The 22,909-nt window shown below is 48.0% G+C and overlaps 1 protein-coding gene and 1 long non-coding RNA gene across 7 annotated transcripts in view; one reads left to right on the top strand and one right to left on the bottom strand.

Annotated features, from left to right (window-relative positions):
* myt1la (myelin transcription factor 1-like, a) overlaps positions 1–1,284 on the bottom strand; it is a 100,347-nt gene extending 99,063 nt beyond the window's left edge. For 5 of the 6 annotated variants that reach the window (XM_022685984.2, XM_022685995.2, XM_022685982.2 and 2 more), the window contains exons 1-2: positions 976–1,283; positions 475–741 (exon numbers count right to left, since the gene is read on the bottom strand). The gene's annotated coding sequence lies outside the window, so the exon portion shown is untranslated. Of the gene's footprint in view, positions 1–474; positions 742–975 lie in introns of all 6 variants that reach the window. The other variant, XM_022685999.2, reaches the window with a different exon arrangement.
* Positions 1,285–12,419: 11,135 nt separating this feature from the next.
* The window catches only part of LOC125804291 (uncharacterized), a 31,068-nt gene continuing 20,578 nt past the window's right edge, over positions 12,420–22,909 (top strand). The window contains exon 1 of the long non-coding RNA XR_007440607.1: positions 12,420–12,858. This is a non-coding gene — a long non-coding RNA (uncharacterized LOC125804291). The remainder of the gene's footprint in view (positions 12,859–22,909) is intronic.

Below are 22,909 nucleotides of genomic sequence, written 5' to 3' on the forward strand. Positions count from 1 at the left end.
AAGTTACCTTAGTCCTGTTTTATAATGTTGTTACAAGCTCTCAGATGAATGATCAAGTGATCAAGATCTGCATAAAATTCCTGTTCTCAGTTTTAACCAGACTCGGTAGATGCTGACAAAGACAAAAAGTCAAGTTACTAAACAACGGCACTCTCACCTAAACCCGCTCCCACAAATCTGCTCTTACAAACCCAAATAATTAGCTCAGAATCAGCTCTGATCACTTTGTTAGACGATTAGTTAGAGGTCTAGTGTGCAGGAATGCAAAAGTCATACATTGTTTATGAATGTATGGCAGTTTAACGTTTAACGTTTCTGTCTCACACAGATATAACACACATTTACACACATATACACACACATATGTTAAAAATACATACACACAAACACACGCCCTGCCAATAATTTCAGTCAGATCATGAGAGTACAAAATGCCAGCACTGCAAAACAAGAAGTAAACAAAGTGAAACCTACTGAAATGGCGACACTCTGTCTTTCTCTCTCTCTCTCTCTTTCTCTTTTCCTCTTTTCAGTCAAATGGAATCCTGGCACCGTGTCTCCTCTTTCCTCTTTCTTTTCTCTCCTTCCTTCTCTTCCAGTACTCTTCACTCCTTTGCTCCTCTCTTCCCTCGTTCTATCAATCTTTCTTTGTTTGAGCTCCCTGTCTGTATTATTATCCGCCAGCACTTGGAGAGATGGAGAGGGTGAGGGAGTGGAGGAGTGGGGCGAGCTGCAGCCGCTCTACAGAGAGAGAGAGAGAGAGAGAGAGAGAGGGAGGGAGAGAAGCAGACAGACAGAAAGGAGGGGAGTGTGAGATGCAGGGAGGTAGTGAGGGATGTACAAGGCAGTATAGAATGAGAGAGAAAGAGAGAGAGAGCTAGATTGAGCCCCCAGAAGCGATGCTACACTGCAGCAGCAGCAGAAGCAGAAGCAGAGTGAAAGTGTGGAGGATGAAGAACGCAGAGCCAGACCTACCTCCTTTCTCTCTCCAGCAGACTGCAGCCAGCCAGCCAGCCGCTACGCAGCGAGACGGAGAGAGAGCGAGAGAAATTGTCGACGCTTATGGCGAAGCATCCATTTCCAGCCTGTGAGAAACGAGGGAAATGTCTTTCCGTCAGTCAGCCTCTCTCTCTTGCTCTCTTTATCTCCCCTCTATATTAATTCTGTGCTGTAGACAGGCTGCTCTTAGTCACTCCCTGCATAGCTCTCCCCTTAGACCACCGAGTCTACAGAGCCATGTGAGTGCAGTAGCGTGTGCAGCAGCCTCGATGTGTGCGAGAGAGAGAGAGAGACAGAGACAGAAAGAGAAAAAGAGAGTGAGGGAGCAACAGAAAGAGAGAGAGAGTTTGTGTATGTGTGTGTGTGTGCATGCTTTGTATAAGAATATGAATTAAAGGAATGCAAAATGTGCCTCATGGAAAATTCATTCAGTCCCACATTATATGAGGATATGAGGACATCGTCTGTGCTGTCACTCTCAGTCTACAATCTAATATAATCCCCAGAAGAGAGCAAAGTTGTCTTGCATTAAAAAAAATAGGCCACAAAATAGGCTAATCACTAATATAGTCGTATAATGTCTGTATGATAATGTTATTATCTTTATTGCTAATCTTTGCTATTACTTCTGCATGTTACCTGATTAAAAACTGGAATCATAAGTCCTAAATCTTCACTTCTTTGCTGATTGTGGAAGAAAAAAGAGGAGAAAAAAACAATGGATAACTCTTGGTTCTGAAAACAATAATGTGTAGGTTACACATGAGAGTCTAAACATGAGAAATCTTGAACATAAAGGTCAAATTATGTTAAGAACTGCATGATGCTGGGATGCAACCTAAATGGACACAGAAATCCAAGCACAAAGTAGGGAAACCCTAGTTTTAATTCAAAAAAAAGCAAAGGACAGCTCCTAGTTCTGCACAATAAGCTAAAATGCTAATGTCAAATTCCATCAGCTGTAGTCATTGTTGCATATCAAAAAATAAGTCTGATATCCAGACAGGACTAAGCTCTTAAATTTAAAAGCTCTAAGAAGTCTAAGATTAAGATTTTAACATGAACAGAGAGAGTGTTTAGCTCCTAGTGTTGAAATGCAACACTGCATGGACAGTTCCTGCTGGTGATGAAATGCAACACTAGGTGGACAGCGTCTGGTGCTGAAATGGCTGGGCAGAGGCGCAGTTTTAGAAAGAGAGAGAGTAGTGGCCAGACGAGACAGTTTAGGAGAGACACAAACAGCTCTTTTTATTGTATTCTCACCTCTCCACCTATGCTGTTTGAACAGCAGATGAATGGGGGCAATTGGGCTTCATCTGGTTCGCGTAGTGTTTATAATGGCAGCTGTCTTAGAAATGCCTCTCTAATCACATTAATAGGCTTAATCAGTGAATTAGCAGTGGGGAAATGTCAGAGTGGCCGGCATAAAATGGAGAGGCTAATTAATGGAAAGGGAGACTGGCTAAAAAAGCAGCCTGGCACTGGAGGACACGTGTGGAGGGTACTCTACCTCACTGGCACTGCTCGAGAGGGTCCACTGTAAAACACACTCGCACGGCAATTACACGCACGGGCGCAGACGCTCATTAGGCAAAAAGCATAATATGCACATGGCTGATGGCCAAGGGCTGATGTGCGTAGTAATGCACATTAGCATTTTGGACCGAATGCTATCTATTGTCTGGAAAGAACAGTAAAACTGTGGGGGGAATATTCTTGCGTTTGAACTGGAGAAGTGACTGGAGAAGACGCGCGCGTTCAATCTTTTAAACGTTCCATGAGCAGCGTTCTCATCGCCGCCTGGAAAACAGACAGATCGATTGACGCCACATGCAAGAGTGTACACACATACAAACACTCACACACACACTCTCGCACACAGCAATCACACCCCTCTCAAGGCTCTTTCACAGCCCCAGCATCAAAGTCTGCCGTTTAGAGAAGGCTGTGAGCCTGTCTGGCACTTTCCCTTATCTTCCCCACTCTCTGTGTTATTCTGCAGGGGCTGCAGGGGCTGCGACAGCACAGGCGAGGGTTGGTCCGAGACCGGCTCTGCTCTAAAATCTTTATTTTCTCCACATCCCAAATGAGAGAGCCAGACTGCTCTAAGATCAGAGGCTGGAAGCAACGCAACAGCGACGGAGGCGACAGGCACAAAGAGCAGCCACAGCCACAGAGAGAGAGAGAGAGAGGGGATTTGGGGAGGGGGGGTGGTGCGGTGTTGGGGGTGCAGGGAGCCATAAGCAGTAATTAAAGGAGATAGGCTGGGGAGGCTGAGAGGAGAAGAGACTGGAGCAGAGAGACAGAAGCATGGGAAAGAGCTGAGGCAGCGGCGTGTGTACGTGTGTGTGTGTGTCTGCGTCTATGTCTGTGTGTGTTTGTGTCTGTGTGTGTTTGTGTCTGTGTGTGTGTGTGTTTGTGTATCACGAGGACTGATATGACTTCCTTGGTGGCAAATGCAGAGTGATAGTCTGAAGGAGCCTCATAGGGGCTGATTTACTTCTGTGGAAAGAGTACACACACACAAACACACACACTCAAATAAAACAAATTCACACAGCATTTCTCTCTTTCTCTCTACATAGATGCCTTCTATTATAGCCCTCCTCCACAGGTATTAGCCCCTCACTCTTTCTCTCTCTCTCACATATACACACTCTCTCTCTTTCTCTTGCTCACTCTCTCTCTCTCCCTCACTCACCCCCCCCCTCTCTCTCTCTTCCCCCTGCCAAAATTTCTCCTTCTCAGGCACATCAGAATGCGACCTTCTGCTCGAGCCTTGCCAAACGAGGAGCGCTCATCAGCCATGCAAATGAGCGTGCATCCATTAGCGCTGACAGATGGCCTGCTGGAGCAATGCTGATGGAGGAGAGGAGAGGGAACGTTTGTCAGGCACAGCGCTCAGAGAGAGAGAGAGAGAGAGAGAGAGATGCTAGGAGAGATGCTGGGAGGGTTGCCCCACACAACTGTCACTAGGTTTGGGTTTCTGATGGCATTTTACAGTGGCAGGGGTTGGTCTAGGCATTCCTACTTCATGTGGATTTATAATGTGTTATACTGTACTATACTGTATATAAATTGTAGATTGTACATTTATATATATATATATATGTGTGTGTGTGTGTGTGCGTGCCTTGAAAAAATGATTAGATTATTGATGTTTTAACTTTTATAAATTTATTTAACAAATTATCCTGATTTTTGTGTCACCACTGTCTATATATATTATTGCAGCAAACTCCAACATTATTTTAGACATTGCACAAACCCAAATGTCCCGTGTGGGTTCTGTCTTTCAAATCTACTGATGTACAACATTGTACAATCATCCCTGATCTAATACTCTAGTCACCGAATACAATCAAATCCTCAAAATGCATGAATACAATGCTCTAAAATCTAACAGAAAAGTCTTCCCTGGAAAGTAGAGACAGTAACTTGATTACATTTTTAATAACTTTGAGTTTTGAAACAATGAATGAGCAGGTGCCTGAATACTTTGGTTCCAGGATTGTACGTCCAAAACAGGGCTTAATATGTGTGTGAAGATGTACGGGTGTTCTGTGTTTCTGTGTTCTTTCCTGCTCACTGCTTGCACTGGTAAAGATATCAGCACACATACTGTACAAACACACACTGTTTCATGTGTGTGCACGCTTACACACACTCACACAGGCAAAGGCAGAGAAAAGGTTCCTCCTTAGTGCAGCCCTGCTAACAAAGGTCTCTTGAGGAGAACACAGCAGAGAGACAGTGAGCGAGAGTGAAAGAGAGAAAGTGAGAGAAAGAGAGAGAGAGAGAGAGAGAGAGGGATAGTGAGCGAGCGAGTGTGAGAATATCACTTCACATTCTCTCCAATTTCTCTGTTTTGACTACAGGCTCCCTGTAGTAAATCCAGCTCCTAAATTAGCTGCAAATGCTTGTTCCACCCCCACCAAACACACATAAATACACACACACACGCTACAAATTTCACTGATATTGGGCTACTGAACCTCACATCAGTGGTGAGTTAGAGATTAGTGTGAAAAGAAAGAGAAAAGACACAGTCTGTGTGTGTGTGTGTGTTGCCTCTCTTGCCTTCCCAGTCTGGGCTCATTTGATGGCTATGGCGGCATGACCTACTTAAAGTGCCTGGCTTGAATAATGTATCTCACACAGAGAGAGAGAAAGAAAAAGAGAGAGAGAAAAAGAGAGAGAAAAAGGAGGATGTCAGAGGATGTCAAACATGTGGCATAAGAGGAACACAAAGATATGATGGACTGCATTACATACATACAGAGCTTTGCTGAATATCAAAACTCATGTCATATATGTGATACAAACTATGACTGTCATTTTTATTTTTATATTTACATCAGAAGACACCAGGTGTTTTCAATATTTTGTATCACATGATGATCGTAACCGTAAAAACTTTTTTTCTATCTAGCTTAACCTCGACTTTTTTATACTTAGTTACTATGTTGAAAGCAATGACTGTATATAAAGACAGACAGTGCAACATCTCTCAAAGGTCTAGCACCTCTGCTGGCTAGTTGCAGTATAGCTGTATATGCTGTATAGCTCTGCCCATCCTCATATTTTTCTGTGTCAATTTTCATCTTATTTTTGTAACAGACTCTGCATTACATGGAGTATCTCAGCAGTAGAGGAGCTATCAAGCTAGTTAACCATAATATTATTTTTATGTGCTGTTGTGTTGTTGGGAAGCTTGTTAGGATTGGTAATATTTTGGACAAGCAACACCCTCATGAGCCAAATACAGTGTTTTCCCTCTTTTTATCATCACTGGTGCATGCTGACTATCGCAGGACTTCAGTAGTTAAACTTGTTGGCAAAATTTTGGCACTATGTAAAAAAAAAAATCCAAATTAAATATTTGCAGGAGAGCAATGCTTACAAATTAAAATCCAACTTTGCGTGATTTTTTTTATTGCATTAAATTGATACTCCTTTTCATTCTGGCATATATGATAATTTATGTTAAGGTTATTAGAGAAAAACATATTTATGTGCAATAAACAATATTTAAAACTAGGGGTGTCGATACGGCCCTAAAATAATATTACGTTATTTCATGGTATTTTCACAATAATGATACTCTTGGCGAGATGGCAAAAAACTGATTAAAAAAAATATTTCAAGAATACACTACTGTAACAATATGAAAATGAAATATTATTATTGCATACAATATATTATGGCACAACCCAAACTGAGATATTAAAAAATACAAGAATTTTATCAGATTTGTAACAGAAGTCAGAAGTGATCCAGAATGTCTTCATACTAATAATAATGCACTCCAAACATCTCTATATATCCAGGATTAAAGTAAAATAAATTATACTGAACAGATATAATCTGTCTCTAGTAGATATATAATGGGAAATGAGAACAGTGAATTATTTTTTTTCTAAAAACAGCAAAAGAGAACCCTGATGTAACTAGATTGCAGTTCCTACAGAAACTGCGAGTGTGATTGCAGTGCTGGCTGGTATCTGCTATGGTGTTGCTAAGGTGTTGCTAAGTGGTTGCTAAGGTGTGGCTATGGTATCCGGGGTGGTTGCTAAGGTGTTGCTAAGTGGTTGCTAGGTGGTTGCTAAGGTGTTGCTAGGCGGTTGCTAAGGTGTTGCTATGGTATCCGGGGTGGTTGCTAAGGTGTTGCTAGGTGGTTGCTAGGGTGTTGCTATGGTATCCGGGGTGGTTGCTAAGGTGTTGCTAGGTGGTTGCTAGGTGGTTGCTAGGGTGTTGCTAGGCGGTTGCTAAGGTGTTGCTATGGTATCCGGGGTGGTTGCTAAGGTGTTGCTAGGTGGTTGCTAAGGTGTTGCTAGGCGGTTGCTAAGGTGTTGCTATGGTATCCGGGGTGGTTGCTAAGGTGTTGCTAGGTGGTTGCTAAGGTGTTGCTAGGCGGTTGCTAAGGTGTTGCTATGGTATCCGGGGTGGTTGCTAAGGTGTTGCTAGGTGGTTGCTAGGGTGTTGCTAGGCGGTTGCTAAGGTGTTGCTATGGTATCCGGGGTGGTTGCTAAGGTGTTGCTAGGTGGTTGCTAGGGTGTTGCTAGGCGGTTGCTAAGGTGTTGCTATGGTATCCGGGGTGGTTGCTAAGGTGTTGCTAGGTGGTTGCTAGGTGGTTGCTAGGGTGTTGCTAGGCGGTTGCTAAGGTGTTGCTATGGTATCCGGGGTGGTTGCTAAGGTGTTGCTAGGTGGTTGCTAGGTGGTTGCTAGGGTGTTGCTAGGCGGTTGCTAAGGTGTTGCTATGGTATCCGGGGTGGTTGCTAAGGTGTTGCTAGGTGGTTGCTAGGTGGTTGCTAGGGTGTTGCTAGGCGGTTGCTAAGGTGTTGCTATGGTATCCGGGGTGGTTGCTAAGGTGTTGCTAGGTGGTTGCTAGGTGGTTGCTAGGGTGTTGCTAGGCGGTTGCTAAGGTGTTGCTATGGTATCCGGGGTGTTTGCTAAGGTGTTGCTAGGTGGTTGCTAGGTGGTTGCTAGGGTGTTGCTAGGCGGTTGCTAAGGTGTTGCTATGGTATCCGGGGTGGTTGCTAAGGTGTTGCTAGGTGGTTGCTAGGTGGTTGCTAGGGTGTTGCTAGGGGGTTGCTAAGGTGTTGCTATGGTATCTGGGGTGGTTGCTAAGGTGTTGCTAGATGGTTGCTAGGTGGTTGCTATGGTGTTGCTAGGCGGTTGCTAAGGTGTTGCTATGGTATCCGGGGTGGTTGCTATGGTGTTTCTAGGTGGTTGCTAGGTGATGTATATGCATAAATTTGATTAAATGGTGTTTGCACGTTGCTACGCAACGTGCAAATACATCAATCAGCTATGCACGCTAGGTTGCTCTGGCCGTTCGGGGGTGTCCAAACTTTTGACCCGTGGCTCCATTACACACAGTACTGGGGGGCCGGGGTGTCCAAACTTTTGACCCGTGGCTCCATTACACACAGTACTGGGGGGCCGGGGTGTCCAAACTTTTGACCTAACGCTGATTTATCCCATAGCTGCTCCATTACACACAGTACTGGAGTTCTAGCTACCTGTCCTTCGATCTAGCTGCCGTCCTCCGATTGGCCCCATTCATTCCAATGGGGCCACTTCGTACGACATTCGTACGAAATCCGTACGTCGTAACTTTTCGTAACACATATTTTCGGAAAGAGCTCAATAAGTTCTACAGGTCCTCAATTGGTTTCATCTTAGTATTTCAAAAATTGCGACGTCCACGGGCGTGCAAAGTTCTGCCCATTCATTTTCAATGGGCAAAAAAACGCGTACTTACGAAGTTTTTACGAAAAACGTAAGTCCGATCGGAAAGCTGTATACAAGCCCACCATTCCCGATATGGACGCACGTTTTCTCTTTTGAACGAAGTCGATATTTCGAAAACTGCGGCACTAGTTAACCGGACAAAAAACAGGTGGAACTAGATTGCAGTTCCTACAGAAACTGCGAGTGTGATTGCAGAGCTGACCGGGGTACCCAAACTTTTGACCAGTTGCTCCATTACACACAGTACTGGGGCCCTGGGGTGTCCAAACTTTTGACCCGTGGCTCCATTACACAGTACTGGGGCTCTGGGGTGTCCAAACTTTTGACCCGTGACTCCATTACACACAGTACTGGGGCTCTGGGGTGTCCAACCTTTTGACCCGTGACTCCATTACACACAGTACTGGGGCTCTGGGGTGTCCAAACTTTTGACCCGTGGCTCCATTACACACAGTACTGGGGCTCTGGGGTGTCCAAACTTTTGACCCGTGGCTCCATTACACACAGTACTGGGGCTCTGGGGTGTCCAAACTTTTGACCCGTGGCTCCATTACACACAGTACTGGGGGGCTGGGGTGTCCAAACTTTTGACCCGTGGCTCCATTACACACAGTACTGGGGGGCTGGGGTGTCCAAACTTTTGACCCGTGGCTCCATTACACACAGTACTGGGGCTCTGGGGTGTCCAAACTTTTGACCCGTGGCTCCATTACACACAGTACTGGGGGGCCGGGGTGTCCAAACTTTTGACCTAATGCTGTTTTATCCCATAGCTGCTCCATTACACACAGTACTGGAGTTCTAGCTACCTGTCCTTCGATCTAGCTGCCGTCCTCCGATTGGCCCCATTCATTCCAATGGGGCCACTTCGTACGACATTCGTACGAAATCCGTATGTCGTAACGTTTCGTAACGCATATTTTCGGAAAGAGCTCAATAAGTTCTACAGGTCCTCAATTGGTTTCATCTTCGTATTTCAAAAATTGCGACGTCCACGGGCGTGCAAAGTTCTGCCCATTCATTGTCAATGGCCAAAAAAACGCGTACTTACGAAGTTTTTACGAAAAACGTAAGTCCGATCGGAAAGCTGTATACAAGCCCACCATTCCCGATATGGACGCACGTTTTCTCTTTTGAACGAAGTCGATATTTCGAAAACTGCGGCACTAGTTAACCGGACAAAAAACAGGTGGAATAATAATAATAACTAGATTGCAGTTCCTACAGAAACTGCGAGTGTGATTGCAGTGCTGGCTGGTATCTGTTGTGGTGTTGCTAAGGTGTTGCTAAGTGGTTGCTAAGGTGTGGCTATGGTATCCGGGGTGGTTGCTAAGGTGTTGCTAAGTGGTTGCTAGGTGGTTGCTAAGGTGTTGCTAGGCGGTTGCTAAGGTGTTGCTATGGTATCCGGGGTGGTTGCTAAGGTGTTGCTAGGTGGTTGCTAGGTGGTTGCTAAGGTGTTGCTAGGCGGTTGCTAAGGTGTTGCTATGGTATCCGGGGTGGTTGCTAAGGTGTTGCTAGGTGGTTGCTAAGGTGTTGCTAGGCGGTTGCTAAGGTGTTGCTATGGTATCCGGGGTGGTTGCTAAGGTGTTGCTAGGTGGTTGCTAAGGTGTTGCTAGGCGGTTGCTAAGGTGTTGCTATGGTATCCGGGGTGGTTGCTAAGGTGTTGCTAGGTGGTTGCTAGGGTGTTGCTAGGCGGTTGCTAAGGTGTTGCTATGGTATCTGGGGTGGTTGCTAAGGTGTTGCTAAGGTGTTGCTAGGTGGTTGCTAAGGTGTTGCTAGGCGGTTGCTAAGGTGTTGCTAGGTGGTTGCTAAGGTGTTGCTATGGTATTTGGGGTGGTTGCTAAGGTGTTGCTAGGTGGTTGCTAGGTGGTTGCTAAGGTGTTGCTAGGCAGTTGCTAAGGTGTTGCTATGGTATCCGGGGTGGTTGCTAAGGTGTTGCTAGGTGGTTGCTAGGTGGTTGCTAGGGTGTTGCTAGGCGGTTGCTAAGGTGTTGCTATGGTATCTTGGGTGGTTGCTAAGGTGTTGCTAGGTGGTTGCTAGGTGGTTGCTAGGGTGTTGCTAGGCGGTTGCTAAGGTGTTACTATGGTATCCGGGGTGGTTGCTAAGGTGTTGCTAGGTGGTTGCTAGGTGGTTGCTAGGGTGTTCCTAGGCGGTTGCTAAGGTGTTGCTATGGTATCCGGGGTGGTTGCTAAGGTGTTGCTAGGTGGTTGCTAGGTGGTTGCTAAGGTGTTGCTAGGCGGTTGGTAAGGTGTTGCTATGGTATCCGGGGTGGTTGCTAAGGTGTTGCTAGGTGGTTGCTAGGTGGTTGCTAAGGTGTTGCTATGGTATCCGGGGTGGTTGCTAAGGTGTTGCTAGGTGGTTGCTAGGTGGTTGCTAAGGTGTTGCTAGGCGGTTGCTAAGGTGTTGCTATGGTATCCGGGGTGGTTGCTAAGGTGTTGCTAGGTGGTTGCTAGGTGGTTGCTAAGGTGTTGCCAGGCGGTTGCTAAGGTGTTGCTATGGTATCCGGGGTGGTTGCTAAGGTGTTGCTAGGTGGTTGCTAGGTGGTTGCTAGGGTGTTGCTAGGCGGTTGCTAAGGTGTTGCTATGGTATCCGGGATGGTTGCTAAGGTGTTGCTAGGTGGTTGCTAGGTGGTTGCTAGGGTGTTGCTAGGCGGTTGCTAAGGTGTTGCTATGCTATCTGTGGTGGTTGCTATGGTGTTTTTAGGTGGTTGCTAGGTGATTTATATGCATAAATTAGATTAAATGGTGTTTGCACGTTGCTACGCAACGTGCAAATACATCAATCAGCTATGCACGCTAGGTTGCTCTGGCCGTTCGGGGGTGTCCAAACTTTTGACCCGTGGCTCCATTACACACAGTACTGGGGGGCCGGGGTGTCCAAACTTTTGACCCGTGGCTCCATTACACACAGTACTGGGGGGCCGGGGTGTCCAAACTTTTGACCTAATGCTGTTTTATCCCATAGCTGCTCCATACACTCACAGTACTGGAGTTCTAGCTACCTGTCCTTCGATCTAGCTGCCGTCCTCCGATTGGCCCCATTCATTCCAATGGGGCCACTTCGTACGACATTCGTACGAAATCCGTACGTCGTAACTTTTCGTAACGCATATTTTCGGAAAGAGCTCAATAAGTTCTACAGGTCCTCAATTGGTTTCATCTTCGTATTTCAAAAATTGCGACGTCCACGGGCGTGCAAAGTTCTGGCCATTCATTTTCAATGGGCAAAAAAACGCGTACTTACGAAGTTTTTACGAAAAACGTAAGTCCGATCGGAAAGCTGTATACAAGCCCACCATTCCCGATATGGACGCACGTTTTCTCTTTTGAACGAAGTCGATATTTCGAAAACTGCGGCACTAGTTAACCGGACAAAAAACAGGTGGAATAATAATAATAAGAAGAAGAAGAAGAAGAAGAAGAATAAGACTTAAGAAGATCAGTACTGTGATTGCATTACTGCAATCACACTAATAAGAAGAAGAAGAAGAAGAAGAACTAGATTGCAGTTCCTACAGAAACAGCGAGTGTGATTGCAGTGCTGGCTGGTATCTGCTATGGTGTTGCCAAGGTGTTGCTAAGTGGTTGCTAAGGTGTTGCTATGGTATCCGGGGTGGTTGCTAAGGTGTTGCTAGGTGGTTGCTATGGTGTTGCTAGGCGGTTGCTAAGGTGTTGCTATGGTATCCGGGGTGGTTGCTAAGGTGTTGCTAGGTGGTTGCTAGGTGGTTGCTAAGGTGTTGCTAGGCGGTTGCTAAGGTGTTGCTATGGTATCCGCGGTGGTTGCTAAGGTGTTCCTAGGTGGTTGCTAGGTGGTTGCTAGGGTGTTGCTAGGCGGTTGCTAAGGTGTTGCTATGGTATCCGGGGTGGTTGCTAAGGTGTTGCTAGGTGGTTGCTAGGTGGTTGCTAGGGTGTTGCTAGGCGGTTGCTAAGGTGTTGCTATGGTATCTTGGGTGGTTGCTAAGGTGTTGCTATGGTATCCGGGGTGGTTGCTAAGGTGTTGCTAGGTGGTTGCTAGGTGGTTGCTAGGGTGTTGCTAGGCGGTTGCTAAGGTGTTGCTATGGTATCCGGGGTGGTTGCTAAGGTGTTGCTAGGTGGTTGCTAGGTGGTTGCTAGGGTGTTGCTAGGCGGTTGCTAAGGTGTTGCTATGGTATCCGGGGTGGTTGCTAAGGTGTTGCTAGGTGGTTGCTAGGTGGTTGCTAGGGTGTTGCTAGGCGGTTGCTAAGGTGTTGCTATGGTATCTGGGGTGGTTGCTAAGGTGTTGCTAGGTGGTTGCTAGGTGGTTGCTAGGGTGTTGCTAGGCAGTTGCTAAGGTGTTGCTATGGTATCCGGGGTGGTTGCTAAGGTGTTGCTAGGTGGTTGCTAGGTGGTTGCTAGGGTGTTGCTAGGCGGTTGCTAAGGTGTTGCTATGGTATCCGGGGTGGTTGCTAAGGTGTTGCTAGGTGGTTGCTAGGGTGTTGCTAGGCAGTTGCTAAGGTGTTGCTATGGTATCCGGGGTGGTTGCTAAGGTGTTGCTAGGTGGTTGCTAGGTGGTTGCTAGGGTGTTGCTAGGCGGTTGCTAAGGTGTTGCTATGGTATCCGGGGTGGTTGCTAAGGTGTTGCTAGGGTGTTGCTAGGCGGTTGCTAAGGTGTTGCCATGGTATCCGGGGTGGTTGCTAAGGTGTTGCTAGGTGGTTGCTAGGTGGTTGCTAGGGTGTTGCTAGGTGGTTGCTAAGGTGTTGCTATGGTATCCGGGGTGGTTGCTAATGTGTTGCTAGGTGGTTGCTAGGTGGTTGCTAAGGTGTTGCTATCCGGTTGCTAAGGTGTTGCTATGGTATCCGGGGTGGTTGCTAAGGGGTTGCTAGGTGGTTGCTAGGGTGTTGCTAGGCGGTTGCTAAGGTGTTGCTATGGTATCCGGGGTGGTTGCTAAGGTGTTGCTAGGTGGTTGCTAGGTGGTTGCTAAGGTGTTGCTAGGCGGTTGCTAAGGTGTTGCTATGGTATCCGGGGTGGTTGCTAAGGTGTTGCTAGGTGGTTGCTAGGGTGTTGCTAGGCGGTTGCTAAGGTGTTGCTATGGTATCCGGGGTGGTTGCTAAGGTGTTGCTAGGTGGTTGCTAGGTGGTTGCTAGGGTGTTGCTAGGCGGTTGCTAAGGTGTTGCTATGGTATCCGTGGTGGTTGCTAAGGTGTTGCTAAGTGGTTGCTAGGTGGTTGCTAAGGTGTTGCTAGGCGGTTGCTAAGGTGTTGCTATGGTATCCGGGGTGGTTGCTAAGGTGTTGCTAGGTGGTTGCTAGGTGGTTGCTAGAGTGTTGCTAGGCGGTTGCTAAGGTGTTGCTATGGTATCCAGGGTGGTTGCTAGGTGGTTGCTAGGTGGTTGCTAGGTGGTTGCTAGGGTGTTGCTAGGCGGTTGCTAAGGTGTTGCTACGGTATCCGGGGTGGTTGCTAAGGTGTTGCTAGGTGGTTGCTAGGTGGTTGCTAGGGTGTTGCTAGGCGGTTGCTAAGGTGTTGCTATGGTATCCAGGGTGGTTGCTAAGGTGTTGCTAGGTGGTTGCTAGGTTGTTGCTAGGGTGTTGCTAGGCGGTTGCTAAGGTGTTGCTATGGTATCCGGGGTGGTTGCTAAGGTGTTGCTAGGTGGTTGCTAGGTGGTTGCTAAGGTGTTGCTAGGCGGTTGCTAAGGTGTTGCTATGGTATCCGGGGTGGTTGCTAAGGTGTTGCTAGGTGGTTGCTAGGTGGTTGCTAGGTGGTTGCTAGGCGGTTGCTAAGGTGTTGCTATGGTATCCGGGGTGGTTGCTAAGGTGTTGCTAAGTGGTTGCTATGCGGTTGCTAAGGTGTTGCTAGGCGGTTGCTAAGGTGTTGCTATGGTATCCGGGGAGGTTGCTAAGGTGTTGCTAGGTGGTTGCTAGGTGGTTGCTAAGGTGTTGCTAGGCGGTTGCTAAGGTGTTGCTATGGTATCTGTGGTGGTTGCTATGGTGTTGCTAAGTGGTTGGTAGGTCACTCCTAAGCAGTTGCTAGGTGGTTGCTAAGGTGTTGCTATGGTATCCGGGGTGGTTGCTATGGTGTTTCTAGGTGGTTGCTAGGTGATGTATATGCATAAATTTGATTAAATGGTGTTTGCACGTTGCTACGCAACGTGCAAATACATCAATCAGCTATGCACGCTAGGTTGCTCTGGCCGTTCGGGGGTGTCCAAACTTTTGACCCGTGGCTCCATTGCACACAGTACTGGGGGGCCGGGGTGTCCAAACTTTTGACCCATGGCTCCATTACACACAGTACTGGGGGGGGCCGGGGTGTCCAAACTTTTGACCTAACGCTGATTTATCCCATAGCTGCTCCATACACTCACAGTACTGGAGTTCTAGCTACCTGTCCTTCGATCTAGCTGCCGTCCTCCGATTGGCCCCATTCATTCCAATGGGGCCACTTCGTACGACATTCGTACGAAATCCGTACGTCGTAACTTTTCGTAACGCATATTTTCGGAAAGAGCTCAATAAGTTCTACAGGTCCTCAATTGGTTTCATCTTAGTATTTCAAAAATTGCGACGTCCACGGGCGTGCAAAGTTCTGCCAATTCATTTTCAATGGTCAAAAAAACGCGTACTTACGAAGTTTTTACGAAAAACGTAAGTCCGATCGGAAAGCTGTATACAAGCCCACCATTCCCGATATGGACGCACGTTTTCTCTTTTGAACGAAGTCGATATTTCGAAAACTGCGGCACTAGTTAACCGGACAAAAAACAGGTGGAATAATAATAATAACTAGATTGCAGTTCCTACAGAAACTGCGAGTGTGATTGCAGTGCTGGCTGGTATCTGCTATGGTGTTGCTAAGGTGTTGCTATGGTATCCGGGGTGGTTGCTAAGGTGTTGCTAGGTGGTTGCTAGGTGGTTGCTAGGGTGTTGCTAGGCGGTTGCTAAGGTGTTGCTATGGTATCCGGGGTGGTTGCTAAGGTGTTGCTAGGTGGTTGCTAGGTGGTTGCTAAGGTGTTGCTAGGCGGTTGCTAAGGTGTTGCTATGGTATCCGGGGTGGTTGCTAAGGTGTTGCTATGGTATCCGGGGTGGTTGCTAAGGTGTTGCTAGGTGGTTGCTATGTGGTTGCTAAGGTGTTGCTAGGCGGTTGCTAAGGTGTTGCTATGGTATCCGGGGTGGTTGCTAAGGTGTTGCTATGGTATCCGGGGTGGTTGCTAAGGTGTTGCTAGGTGGTTGCTAGGTGGTTGCTAAGGTGTTGCTAGGCGGTTGCTAAGGTGTTGCTATGGTATCCGGGGTGGTTGCTAAGGTGTTGCTAGGTGGTTGCTAGGTGGTTGCTAAGGTGTTGCTAGGCGGTTGCTAAGGTGTTGCTATGGTATCCGGGGTGGTTGCTAAGGTGTTGCTAGGTGGTTGCTAGGTGGTTGCTAAGGTGTTGCTAGGCGGTTGCTAAGGTGTTGCTATGGTATCCGGGGTGGTTGCTAAGGTGTTGCTAGGTGGTTGCTAGGTGGTTGCTAAGGTGTTGCTAGGCGGTTGCTAAGGTGTTGCTATGGTATCCGGGGTGGTTGCTAAGGTGTTGCTAGGTGGTTGCTAGGTGGTTGCTAAGGTGTTGCTAGGCGGTTGCTAAGGTGTTGCTATGGTATCCGGGGTGGTTGCTAAGGTGTTGCTAGGTGGTTGCTAGGTGGTTGCTAGGGTGTTGCTAGGCGGTTGCTAAGGTGTTGCTATGGTATCCGGGGTGGTTGCTAAGGTGTTGCTAGGTGGTTGCTAGGTGGTTGCTAAGGTGTTGCTAGGCGGTTGCTAAGGTGTTGCTATGGTATCCGGGGTGGTTGCTAAGGTGTTGCTAGGTGGTTGCTAAGGTGTTGCTAGGCGGTTGCTAAGGTGTTGCTATGGTATCCGGGGTGGTTGCTAAGGTGTTGCTAGGTGGTTGCTAAGGTGTTGCTAGGTGGTTGCTAAGGTGTTGCTATGGTATCTGTGGTGGTTGCTATGGTGTTTCTAGGTGGTTGCTAGGTGATGTATATGCATAAATTAGATTAAATGGTGTTTGCACGTTGCTACGCAACGTGCAAATACATAAATCAGCTATGCACGCTAGGTTGCTCTGGCCGTTCGGGGGTGTCCAAACTTTTGACCCGTGGCTCCATTACACACAGTACTGGGGGGCCGGGGTGTCCAAACTTTTGACCCGTGGCTCCATTACACACAGTACTGGGGGGCCGGGGTGTCCAAACTTTTGACCTAATGCTGTTTTATCCCATAGCTGCTCCATTACACACAGTACTGGAGTTCTAGCTACCTGTCCTTCGATCTAGCTGCCGTCCTCCGATTGGCCCCATTCATTCCAATGGGGCCACTTCGTACGACATTCGTACGAAATCCGTACGTCGTAACTTTTCGTAACGCATATTTTCGGAAAGAGCTCAATAAGTTCTACAGGTCCTCAATTGGTTTCATCTTCGTATTTCAAAAATTGCGACGTCCACGGGCGTGCAAAGTTCTGCCCATTCATTGTCAATGGGCAAAAAAACGCGTACTTACGAAGTTTTTACGAAAAACGTAAGTCCGATCGGAAAGCTGTATACAAGCCCACCATTCCCGATATAGACGCACGTTTTCTCTTTTGAACGAAGTCGATATTTCGAAAACTGCGGCACTAGTTAACCGGACAAAAAACAGGTGGAATAATAATAATAACTAGATTGCAGTTCCTACAGAAACTGCGAGTGTGATTGCAGTGCTGGCTGGTATCTGCTATGGTGTTGCTAGGTGGTTGCTAAGGTGTTGCTAGGTGGTTGCTAAGGTGTTGCTATGGTATCCAGGGTGGTTGCTAAGGTGTTGCTAGGTGGTTGCTAGGCGGTTGCTAAGGTGTTGCTATGGTATCTGGGGTGGTTGCTAAGGTGTTGCTAGGTGGTTGCTAGGTGGTTGCTAAGGTGTTGCTAGGCGGTTGCTAAGGTGTTGCTAGGCGGTTGCTAAGGTGTTGCTATGGTATTTGGGGTGGTTGCTAAGGTGTTGCTAGGTGGTTGCTAGGTGGTTGCTAGGTGGTTGCTAAGGTGTTGCTAAGGTGTTGCTATGGTATCCGGGGTGGTTGCTAAGATGTTGCTAGGTGGTTGCTAGGTGGTTGCTAGGCGGTTGCTAAGGTGTTGCTATGGTATCTTGGGTGGTTGCTAAGGTGTTGCTAGGTGGTTGCTAGGGTGTTGCTAGGCGGTTGCTAAGGTGTTGCTATGGTATCCGGGGTGGTTGCTAAGGTGTTGCTAAGTGGTTGCTAGGTGGTTGCTAAGGTGTTGCTAGGCGGTTGCTAAGGTGTTGCTATGGTATCCAGGGTGGTTGCTAAGGTGTTGCTAGGTGGTTGCTAGGGTGTTGCTAGGCGGTTGCTAAGGTGTTGCTATATTATCCGGGGTGGTTGCTAAGGTGTTGCTAGGTGGTTGCTAGGGTGTTGCTAGGCGGTTGCTAAGGTGTTGCTATGGTATCCGGGGTGGTTGCTAAGTGGTTGCTAGGTGGTTGCTAAGGTGTTGCTAGCCGGTTGCTAAGGTGTTGCTATGGTATCCGGGGTGGTTGCTAAGGTGTTGCTAGGTGGTTGCTAGAGTGTTGCTAGGCGGTTGCTAAGGTGTTGCTATGGTATCCGGGGTGGTTGCTAAGGTGTTGCTAGGTGGTTGCTAGGTGGTTGCTAGGGTGTTGCTAGGCGGTTGCTAAGGTGTTGCTATGGTATCCCGGGTGGTTGCTAAGGTGTTGCTAGGTGGTTGCTAGGTGGTTGCTAGGGTGTTGCTAGGCGGTTGCTAAGGTGTTGCTATGGTATCCGGGGTGGTTGCTAAGGTGTTGCTAGGTGGTTGCTAGCTTGTTGCTAGGGTGTTGCTAGGCGGTTGCTAAGGTGTTGCTATGGTATCCGGGGTGGTTGCTAAGGTGTTGCTAGGTGGTTGCTAGGTGGTTGCTAAGGTGTTGCTATGGTATCCGGGGTGGTTGCTAAGGTGTTGCTAGGTGGTTGCTAGGTGGTTGCTAGGGTGTTGCTAGGCGGTTGCTAAGGTGTTGCTATGGTATCCGGGGTGGTTGCTAAGGTGTTGCTAGGTGGTTGCTAGGTGGTTGCTAGGGTGTTGCTAGGCGGTTGCTAAGGTGTTGCTATGGTATCCGGGGTGGTTGCTAAGGTGTTGCTAGGTGGTTGCTAGGTGGTTGCTAGGGTGTTGCTAGGCGGTTGCTAAGGTGTTGCTATGGTATCCGGGGTGGTTGCTAAGGTGTTGCTAGTTGGTTGCTAAGGTGTTGCTAGGCGGTTGCTAAGGTGTTGCTATGGTATCCGGGGTGGTTGCTAAGGTGTTGCTAGGTGGTTGCTAGGCAGTTGCTAAGGTGTTGCTATGGTATCCGGGGTGGTTGCTAAGGTGTTGCTAAGTGGTTGCTATGCGGTTGCTAAGGTGTTGCTAGGCGGTTGCTAAGGTGTTGCTATGGTATCCAGGGAGGTTGCTAAGGTGTTGCTAGGCGGTTGCTAAGGTGTTGCTATGGTATCTGTGGTGGTTGCTATGGTGTTTCTAGGTGGTTGCTAGGTGATTTATATGCATAAATTAGATTAAATGGTGTTTGCACGTTGCTACGCAACGTGCAAATACATCAATCAGCTATGCACGCTAGGTTGCTCTGGCCGTTCGGGGGTGTCCAAACTTTTGACCCATGGCTCCATTACACACAGTACTGGGGGGCCGGGGTGTCCAAACTTTTGACCCGTGGTTCCATTACACACAGTACTGGGGGGCCGGGGTGTCCAAACTTTTGACCTAATGCTGTTTTATCCCATAGCTGCTCCATACACTCACAGTACTGGAGTTCTAGCTACCTGTCCTTCGATCTAGCTGCCGTCCTCCGATTGCCCCATTCATTCCAATGGGGCCACTTCGTACGACAATCGTACGAAATCCGTACGACGTAACTTTTCGTAACGCATATTTTCGGAAAGAGCTCAATAAGTTCTACAGGTCCTCAATTGGTTTCATCTTCGTATTTCAAAAATTGCGACGTCCACGGGCGTGCAAAGTTCTGCCCATTCATTTTCAATGGGCAAAAAAACGCGTACTTACGAAGTTTTTACGAAAAACGTAAGTCCGATCGGAAAGCTGTATACAAGCCCACCATTCCCGATATGGACGAACGTTTTCTCTTTTGAACGAAGTCGATATTTCGAAAACTGCGGCACTAGTTAACCGGACAAAAAACAGGTGGAATAATAATAATAAGAAGAATAAGACTTAAGAAGAACAATACTGTGATTGCATTACTGCAATCACACTAACTAGATTGCAGTTCCTACAGAAACTGCGAGTGTGATTGCAGTGCTGGCTGGTATCTGCTATGGTGTTGCTAAGATGTTGCTATGGTATCCGGGGTGTTTGCTAAGGTGTTGCTAGGTGGTTGCTAAGGTGTTGCTAGGCGGTTGCTAGGTGGTTGCTAGGGTGTTGCTAGGCGGTTGCTAAGGTGTTGCTATGGTATCCGGGGTGGTTGCTAAGGTGTTGCTAGGTGGTTGCTAGGTGGTTGCTAAGGTGTTGCTAGGCGGTTGCTAAGGTGTTGCTATGGTATCCGGGGTGGTTGCTAAGGTGTTGCTAGGTGGTTGCTAGGGTGTTGCTAGGTGGTTGCTAAGGTGTTGCTATGGTATCCGGGGTGGTTGCTAAGGTGTTGCTAGATGGTTGCTAGGTGGTTGCTAGGGTGTTGCTAGGCGGTTGCTAAGGTGTTGCTATGGTATCCGGGGTGGTTGCTAAGGTGTTGCTAGGTGGTTGCTAAGGTGTTGCTAGGCGGTTGCTAAGGTGTTGCTATGGTATTTGGGGTGGTTGCTAAGGTGTTGCTAGGTGGTTGCTAGGTGGTTGCTAGGTGGTTGCTAGGTGGTTGCTAAGGTGTTGCTAGGCGGTTGCTAAGGTGTTGCTATGGTATCCGGGGTGGTTGCTAAGGTGTTGCTAGGTGGTTGCTAGGTGGTTGCTAGGGTGTTGCTAGGCGGTTGCTAAGGTGTTGCTATGGTATCCGGGGTGGTTGCTAAGGTGTTGCTAGGCGGTTGCTAGGTGGTTGCTAGGGTGTTGCTAGGCGGTTGCTAAGGTGTTGCTATGGTATCCGGGGTGGTTGCTAAGGTGTTGCTAGTTGGTTGCTAGGTGGTTGCTAAGGTGTTGCTAGGCGGGTGCTAAGGTGTTGCTATGGTATCCGGGGTGGTTGCTAAGGTGTTGCTAGGTGGTTGCTAGGTGGTTGCTAAGGTGTTGCTAGGCGGTTGCTAAGGTGTTGCTATGGTATCCGGGGTGGTTGCTAGGGTGTTGCTAGGTGGTTGCTAGGTGGTTGCTAAGGTGTTGCTAGGCGGTTGCTAAGGTGTTGCTATGGTATCCGGGGTGGTTGATAAGGTGTTGCTAGGTGGTTGCTAGGTGGTTGCTAGGGTGTTGCTAGGGTGTTGCTAGGCGGTTGCTAAGGTGTTGCTATGGTATCCGGGGTGGTTGCTAAGGTGTTGCTAGGTGGTTGCTAGGTGGTTGCTAGGGTGTTGCTAGGCGGTTGCTAAGGTGTTGCTATGGTATCCGGGGTGGTTGCTAAGGTGTTGCTAGGTGGTTGCTAGGTGGTTGCTAAGGTGTTGCTAGGCGGTTGCTAAGGTGTTGCTATGGTATCCGGGGTGGTTGCTAAGGTGTTGCTAGGTGGTTGCTAGGTGGTTGCTAAGGTGTTGCTAGGCGGTTGCTAAGGTGTTGCTATGGTATCCGGGGTGGTTGCTAAGGTGTTGCTAGGTGGTTGCTAGGTGGTTGCTAAGGTGTTGCTAGGCGGTTGCTAAGGTGTTGCTATGGTATCCAGGGTGGTTGCTAAGGTGTTGCTAGGTGTTTGCTAGGTGGTTGCTAAGGTGTTGCTAGGCGGTTGCTAAGGTGTTGCTATGGTATCCTGGGTGGTTGCTAAGGTGTTGCTAGGTGGTTGCTAAGGTGTTGCTAGGTGGTTGCTAGGTGATGTATATGCATAAATTAGATTAAATGGTGTTTGCACGTTGCTACGCAACGTGCAAATACATCAATCAGCTATGCACGCTAGGTTGCTTTGGCCGTTCGGGGGTGTCCAAACTTTTGACCCGTGGCTCCATTACACACAGTACTGGGGGGGCCGGGGTGTCCAAACTTTTGACCCGTGGCTCCATTACACACAGTACTGGGGGGCCGGGGTGTCCAAACTTTTGACCTAATGCTGTTTTATCCCATAGCTGCTCCATACACTCACAGTACTGGAGTTCTAGCTACCTGTCCTTCGATCTAGCAGCCGTCCTCCGATTGGCCCCATTCATTCCAATGGGGCCACTTCGTACGACAATCGTACGAAATCCGTACGTCGTAACTTTTCGTAACGCATATTTTCGGAAAGAGCTCAATAAGTTCTACAGGTCCTCAATTGGTTTCATCTTCGTATTTCAAAAGTTGCGACGTCCACGGGCGTGCAAAGTTCTGCCCATTCATTTTCAATGGGCAAAAAAACGCGTACTTACGAAGTTTTTACGAAAAACGTAAGTCCGATCGGAAAGCTGTATACAAGCCCACCATTCCCGATAAGGACGCACGTTTTCTCTTTTGGACGAAGTCGATATTTCGAAAACTGCGGCACTAGTTAACCGGACAAAAAACAGGTGGAATAATAATAATAATAATAATAACTAGATTGCAGTTCCTACAGAAACTGCGAGTGTGATTGCAGTGCTGGCTGGTATCTACTATGGTGTTGCTAAGGTGTTGCTAAGTGGTTGCTAAGGTGTGGCTATGGTATCCGGGGTGGTTGCTAAGGTGTTGCTAAGTGGTTGCTAGGTGGTTGCTAAGGTGTTGCTAGGCGGTTGCTAAGGTGTTGCTAGGTGGTTGCTAAGGTGTTGCTAGGCGGTTGCTAGGTGGTTGCTAAGGTGTTGCTAGGCGGTTGCTAAGGTGTTGCTAGGTGGTTGCTAAGGTGTTGCTAGGCGGTTGCTAAGGTGTTGCTATGGTATCCGGGGTGGTTGCTAAGGTGTTGCTAGGTGGTTGCTAGGTGGTTGCTAGGGTGTTGCTAGGCGGTTGCTAAGGTGTTGCTATGGTATCCGGGGTGGTTGCTAAGGTGTTGCTAGGTGGTTGCTAGGTGGTTGCTAGGGTGTTGCTAGGTGGTTGCTAAGGTGTTGCTATGGTATCCGGGGTGGTTGCTAAGGTGTTGCTAGGTGGTTGCTAGGTGGTTGCTAGGATGTTGCTAGGCGGTTGCTAAGGTGTTGCTATGGTATCCGGGGTGGTTGCTAAGGTGTTGCTAGGTGGTTGCTAGGGTGTTGCTAGGCGGTTGCTAAGGTGTTGCTATGGTATCCGGGGTGGTTGCTAAGGTGTTGCTAGGTGGTTGCTAGGTGGTTGCTAGGGTGTTGCTAGGCGGTTGCTAAGGTGTTGCTATGGTATCCGGGGTGGTTGCTAAGGTGTTGCTAGGTGGTTGCTAGGTGGTTGCTAGGGTGTTGCTAGGCGGTTGCTAAGGTGTTGCTATGGTATCCAGGGTGGTTGCTATGGTGTTGCTAAGTGGTTGGTAGGTCACTCCTAAGCAGTTGCTAGGTGGTTGCTAAGGTGTTGCTATGGTATCCGGGGTGGTTGCTAAGGTGTTGCTAAGTGGTTGCTATGCGGTTGCTAAGGTGTTGCTAGGCGGTTGCTAAGGTGTTGCTATGGTATCCGGGGAGGTTGCTAAGGTGTTGCTAGGTGGTTGCTAGGTGGTTGCTAAGGTGTTGCTAGGCGGTTGCTAAGGTGTTGCTATGGTATCTGTGG

The sequence above is a fragment of the Astyanax mexicanus genome, chromosome 1 (genome assembly GCF_023375975.1).
Source record: "Astyanax mexicanus isolate ESR-SI-001 chromosome 1, AstMex3_surface, whole genome shotgun sequence".
In the NCBI taxonomy this organism is placed as follows: domain Eukaryota; kingdom Metazoa; phylum Chordata; class Actinopteri; order Characiformes; family Acestrorhamphidae; genus Astyanax; species Astyanax mexicanus.